Source organism: Lepidothrix coronata, unplaced genomic scaffold (genome assembly GCF_001604755.1).
Source record: "Lepidothrix coronata isolate B3197 unplaced genomic scaffold, Lepidothrix_coronata-1.0 Scaffold181, whole genome shotgun sequence".
Taxonomy (NCBI): domain Eukaryota; kingdom Metazoa; phylum Chordata; class Aves; order Passeriformes; family Pipridae; genus Lepidothrix; species Lepidothrix coronata.
In genome coordinates, this window is record NW_016690361.1 from 715196 (window position 1) to 722175 (window position 6980).

Genomic DNA, 6980 nt, shown 5'->3' on the forward strand with positions numbered 1-6980 from the left:
CTCTTCTCATCTTCTCTTCTCTTCCTTCCCTCTCTTTCCTCTCTTTTCCCTTTTACACTTCCTAAAGTGATATTTTTATGCTTTCATACTGCTGTATTACTATAGAAAATGATCACCAAAATGGCTACAATGCCTGTTTTCCTTTGCAACCAAATAGTTCTAAAATAAACTCTACATATATTTACTTGCAAACACTGATCATTCAGTGTCTACTCACTCTAATCTGCCTCAAGGGATCTATTAACAAGAACCTGCGTTACCTTTACCTTCTGGAGCTGGTTGTAACACCCAGTCACAGCATGACCAGCTGTGCCACCGCTGTGTGGGAAAAACTGGGAGGATGCCTCTTTCTCCCTACCTCATCTTACTGACCTTAGGCTGAGGTTTGATTCTCTTTTGCCCCATCCTTCTTTTTTCCTCATTCTTTCTTTCTTGCCAGGTTGGAGTCAGATCTCTCATGCAAAGGAAAGAGGGTAAAATGCATAAAAGTAAGTACAGCTGTAAGTGGACTGGCTGTTCTTCTTGCTCTCCATGTAACAAGGCATATCAGAGGGAGACTACCAAGCATGTAGGATGGAGCAAAGGGGATGAAAAATTGAGGGACACATGGAGTTTTCCCTTTATGAGCTTGAATGCTGCTCAGTATTTGGTGTTGAGTTCATTTGAGTTGATCAAGTATGAAGACAATTACATGATATGGCATGCCTATGATGATTAGAGGGGTTTTCACTGACCCAGATCTTTTCATCACTCTGTTGCTCCAGTTTGCTCTCCTGGAGAAAGGGATAGGGTAAAGATGTAACAGTTGGTTTAGGAAAGTAGATTCTTGTCGTTTAACATAGTCTGGCATCGTTGCTATCGAATTAGCTATGGTTGACACTAGTACGCTGGACTGTAATGCCTGTGTACTCCTTTCAGGATGCCTACATCTTTTCTGTTAAAGTGGATCAAAAAGCTTGAAGGATTGCTTAAAGTGTTTGCATTTGACCTGAACGCTCTACTGCAGGAGTTAGAAATAGCTAGTGGCTATATAACACTTAAAGTCATGGATGTTAATAATAGGTTGTGATAAGAAAGCAGCCAGTCTGTTATGTGGTGCTGGACCACATCCACAACACCACAAAAGAGACTTCTGACAGAGACAGTGACTCCTCATCCTCACTAAAGGAGTCAAGCTCCCACTTTAACCAGCAAATTATTGCTCAGGACATTGTGCTTTTCTGTCTTCTGGGGAAGGGTTCCTTAATGTTTCCACCGTGCCCCCCCAAAAAAACTATAGTGTGAGAAAAAGAATTGTGTATCCATTGTTCTCCAAAAGTTATGAGCCCTTGAATAAATGGTGCAGTATTGAACATATCAGAGCAAACACAACAGCTGGGAAGATAAGGAGTGGCCCTTCCTTGAACAGATGGGAGTGGAGTACATAACACTGAAAGTAATCCCCCTCTTCAGAACAGTAGGATGTGATATCAAGCTCCTGTCCCTAGAATGGGAATCTGGCAGGAATCACTTAATACACCAGAAGTTTTCACTGGTTTTGCTAGATCTGGGACCTGGTTACCCTTAATCCAATTGTGGATACTGGTCCATCTTTCCCCAGAGAGGGCTGTTAAAATAATAGACCTGCATTGTGGCAAGGCGGAGTGATTTTCATAGCTTAATGATTTTCTATCTTCCTGAAAAAAGTCAGGTTATATCAGATGAGTTTGCTATCTATTCTGGTTACTTGCTTAGAGCCTCTAGACATAATCAAGTTCATTTCTCTGCCTCTTACTTGAGGGCAGATTTTCTTTTGTGCCCCCAAAGTACTGTCTCAGTTATTTATAAATGTTTGTCAGATCATTTGCCTGTATAAATTACAGCCTGAGTATTATCTCTGAACTGTGTATTTCCATTATTCATTCCAGTCTCCACTCCTGATTGGATGCCTGAAACTTTATGAATAAAGAAAAAAGTAAATGATGAATAGTAAATCATGAATAATAAACAGAAGATGAGTACATTTTTTCAGACTCCTATTCCTCCATGAATATGTGTACCCCTCTATATCAGTTGCCTTCACCAACATTCATATGCAGGGAAAAATAGATTGAAACAAGACTAACAAAAAAGGGCAGGAATGCAGCTGAATCAAATCAGGAACTGACAGTTTTTTGTGCCTAGTTTTGAATGCACTACTCAGCAGTTATTCAGCTCCAGTAAAATCCAACTGTTCTAGGGACAGAGTTAGCTGCAGAGGCAAGAGCAGGGTTTTTCTCCATCCCATCCCTCCCTCACCCCCCCCAACTTTTCCAGGAAGGTGGACACATCAGAGTGCTTCTTCTTTCTTCTTCTTCAGCAGTGAAATAGAAACAATTATGCCCTTCCTTCTTCCTGTAGCACCCTCAGACCTCTGAATAAATCATGCTAAATGAGAAAGAAGCATTATCAATGTGTTTTGAACATTTTGAAATTCAGAAAAGAAATGTTCCTAGCTTGAATAAAAACAGCCAAGCCTTTCAGGAACTGCTGGAGGGTACTCAGCCAAAAGCATCCATTAGTCACCCAGAATTACCCCTCTAAATCAGACAGAAGAGGGACTTAAATTTGCTTTTCTCATAGAGTGAGTGTCTCAACCTTCTTCCAAAGAGCCTTTTGCCAGCTGGGCCCCAAGATGGTTATGCTGAAACCAGCACTCTTAAAATAGTTTTGGTTTTGACTTTGGTTTTCTTAGTGACAAAAGTAATTTGTATCCAAATGTGCTTTAACCACTCTAAGAGGTACTGTGTAAGGTGAAATACCTTACAGACACGCATTAAACAGACCTGTATAGCCCTGCTCTTTGCTGAAGTGAAAATACAGAAATTTCTGTATTTATAGGATACCAACATTTTTCTGGAAAAGCTTTTAAAACAAAAACATGTTTTTAACAACATTTTATGCTATTAAAGTATGTAAGTGTTTTTATAAGTACTGGATACACTTTCTTCAGTCACAGAAATGAGTGGTGTGTCTGTTTAGATTTTAGCCCTGACTCTCTAAAAAACTATGATCAGGAAGTTCAAAGTGCCAGTCTAGCCTAGAACTCAGTTAATGGAAGTTTTGTGACCATATTTTTGTCACTTTAAAAAATAATAATACAACTTTGTTGATGTTTTCTTTGGTGCTCCAATGAACTGTAAATTAGGGTTGCACTTTTAGTGTCCTTCAATATAAATGTATTTCATCTGTCTCAAGGTATCTCAGCAAAAATTACAAGATGACCCCTTTAAAAATGGCTTGTAAAGCACTGTAGCTTACTTTGTTCTAGATCTCACCTCAGACGATCTCGTCTCTGTCACTTTCAGAGATAAATTACTATTTCCACTGTGCCTACACCTGTAATAGCAGCTGTCTTTTCACCTCTTGTCACTCACTTTTCTAGCCCCTCCCCATTCCTGCTTTTATCCCTTTCTACCTACTCTGCAACTCTCCATTTCTCCCAAGGAAAAATCATATATTTAATATATAAATACAAAACAAAAAATATACCCAGACCTTCCCTTCCTTTTCCTTGTGTGTCATAATTCAGGCAGCTCCTCTATGCCTTTTCTTCTTACTCCTCAGTTGTTCCAGTGTTTCCATCTCATTCCATTCCCTTCCTTAGTCTTCTCCTTAGCTTCTCAGTATGCTCTGGCTCTCTTTCCATTACCATACAGGCAGGTTAACTCTTGTTCAGCTCACACCAACCTGCCTCTGCAGTCCCTGCCTATTCTCTCTCTGTTCCTCTCCAAGCTCTAGCTGCAGTGTGGACTTGCATTTCTGGCCTTGGACTTGAACACAAAATGAGCACATATTTTTGGAAAACTCATCCCTTTTTCTTTAGCTTTAGTAAGGTTTTTCTTCTTTTCACTTTCTTTCTACTTACTAACTGCTTGTTCTGAAAGTCTTCAGGAAGATTTTCTTGTTTTCCTCCACACTGGGGAGAACAGAGTGGTGCTCAGTAAGGCCCTATTTTTCATAGTGCTTTCTATTTGATTCTTCTTGCTTTCTGCTGTGTCTCATCTATAAACCAACCAATGTGTGTGTGACAAAAAGGTATGTCTTTACTCCAAATCTATTTCCTTATGTCCAAATGAAAACCTTTTAATGTGTCTTAAAATTCAACAATTAGTCCAAGTTGAACACAACTAAAACACACCTCTTAACCTCTTTTTTTTTTGTAAACTTGTTTCTCATACTTCTAAACTGCTTTTCATTGGCACAATATTGACATGCTGCTCTCAAATGGATGTGATCTTCTGTTGAGATGTCTATAGTTCCCATGTCATACCTCATTCTTGTGGAGTCTTTTCTTCTGACTTCTCTAAGATACATTTCCTACCTACCCAGCCAACCAAGACTCTCATATAGATCCCATAATTTTATTTCTCAATAAGAACACTGAGATTTTCCCTGATCTTTCTTTGACTTATGATAATGAACAGCTCCACAGAGCACCCACAAAGCCACTTTAGGATAGGTGTTTTTTTCTGTAAAACGTACTTGGCTAGCACCATCTTGAGGCCATCACCACCACTATGTCTGTTTGTATGGGTTATATCTGACCAGATACAGACATCTTTAGTTACAGGTGCCTGTGAAACAGCTTGTTTCAGTTTGCTCTTTACTGGATAGAAAGAATCAAAGCAATGCTAGATCAGATCCACTGTGTTGACGTGTAAAGTGCCTGTTTCCCTTCACTGGTTGCAAAGGAAGTTGGGGATCACTAGCTCAGATGTCGGTATCTGCAGCTGCACTATGTGAAACTATTGAGACAAATCCCACTATTTTTGTGGATTTGAAATATTTTATCTTAGTTTTTAAATTATATGTTGTTGGGAGCAATTCTACATCCATACCTGGGTCTGTGGCAAAGCCTAATGCAACAGGATTTGAGGCCATGAATATGTTCTTATGGTGCCGCTGCAATGATAAGACTTCAAATTATCAACAGCATCAAAATGCTGTTCAAAAAAGATTGAAGAAAACATCTTGCAAAGGTTAGAGGAGCCCCAGTGATGCATAGTAAGAATATGGAGGCATTCAGAAGCGGCTAATTGATAGCTTGTGAGGCTGGTATTCACAGCACTGCAGTCCCAGTGACTCTAAACATATGGCAGAATAATGCTGAAAAAGAACAATGGCATTTAGTCAACTGCACTATATAGTACTTATTTATTTAATTATTGCTAACAGTTGTATGTAAACCTTTTCTTGCTTTCCTTTGGAGGAGGTTTTAAAATTAAGATCTAAGCAACTTGAAGAACACAGGAAGTCACAGAATCACTAAATGATTTCAGTTGGAAAAGACCTTTAAGATCATAGAGTACAACCATTAACTGAGCACTGCTGAGTCCACCACCAAACCATGTCCCTATGTGTCACATCTATACGTCTCTTAAATACCTCCAGGGATCCTCAGACTTCCATAACATTCACTAAAAGTATTGCCTTTGTTGTGCTGCATGACTACCTTCTAGCAATAAGTGAAATTCTAGCAATTGTGCTAACACCGTAATGAGGCCACTCACAATCATCTTTAAAAGGTCACGGAGATCAGAAGAGGTGCCTGAGGACTGAAAGAAAACACTAGTCACCCCAGTCTTCAAAAAACAAAAGAAGGATGACCCAGAGAATTACCAGTCTGTCAGCCTCACCTCAATTCCTAGAGAGGTGATGGAGCACCTTGTTCTGAAGGCCATCTCTATACACATGGATGAGAAGAAGGTGATCAGGAGTAGTCAGCATTGATTTGCTAAAGGGAAATCATTCTTGACCAACCTAATTACCTTCTAGGAGGAAAGAACCACCTGGATGGATATTGTCAAAAGCAAGGCTTTTGACACTGTATCTCACAACACCCTCATAGGCAAAATCAGGAAGTGTGGCCTGGGGGAATGGGCTGTGAAGCAGTTTGAGAACTGGCTGAATAGCAGATCACAGAGGGTTGTAATCAGTGGTACATGGTCTAGTTGGAGGCCTATCAGTGGTGGTGTCCTCCAAGTTTCAATACTGGGCCCAGACTTCTTTAATTTATTCATCAGTTACAAACTTCTTTAATTTATTCATCAGTTACTTGGATGAAGGGGCAGATGCCTCCTCAGCAAGTTCACTGATGACACAAATCTAGGAGGAGTGGCGATTATGCCAGAAGTCTGTCCTTCAAAAGAACTTTGACAAGTTGGAGAGATGGGCAGAGTGGAATCATTTGAAATTCAATAAAGGCAAGTGTAGGGTCCTTTGTAGAATAATCCCAGGCACCAGTACAGGCTGGGGGCTGATCAACTGGAAATCAGCTCTGTGAAGAAGGACCTGTGGGTCCTGGTGGATGACAAGCTGTTCATGTGCCAACAGTGTGCCCTTGTGGCCAAGAAGGCCAAAGGTATCCTGGGATGCCTTAGGAAGAGCATTGCCAGCAGGTTGATGAAGGTGATTCTGCCCTTCTGCTCAGCCCTAGCGAGGCCTCAATTTATATATCTGAAGGGAGGGTGTCAAGAAGATGGAGCCAGGCTCTTCTCGGTGGTGCTAAGCAATGGGAAAAGAGGCAGTGGGACAAAACTGATCCACAGGAAGTTCTACCTGAACACAAGGAAGAACTTCTTTACTGTGCGGGTGACCAAGCACTGGAACAGATTTTCCAGAGAGGTTGTGGAATCTCTCTCACTGGAGATATTCAAGAATTGTCTGGACACAATTAGGTAAAATATGCTCTAGGATGAGCCTTCTTGAGCAGGGTGGTTGGACCAGATGACCAACATTGATTGATTCTGTGACTCTTCTCGTGCCTGATTTTGCAGACCACTACAACTCTGTTTGGGAGAGAGATGACTTAACAGGGATATGACTGAGACACTCGTAAAATTAAGAGTAATATGGTGATGATGAATGAAGAATGTTTATTCCATATTTCCCAAAATATTCTTATTCTTTTCAAAGAGTATCATAAAATTTCCAGGCAGCAGATTTAAACAAAGTAAATT

At 40.3% G+C, this 6980-nt stretch overlaps 1 long non-coding RNA gene across 1 annotated transcript in view; it reads left to right on the forward strand.

Moving 5' to 3' along the window:
- LOC108505007 overlaps window positions 1-5565 on the forward strand; it is a 6881-nt gene extending 1316 nt beyond the window's left edge. Inside the window, exons 2-3 of the long non-coding RNA XR_001877341.1 lie at window positions 3678-3681; window positions 5556-5565. This is a non-coding gene — a long non-coding RNA (uncharacterized LOC108505007). The remainder of the gene's footprint in view (window positions 1-3677; window positions 3682-5555) is intronic.
- Window positions 5566-6980: the final 1415 nt, after the last annotated feature.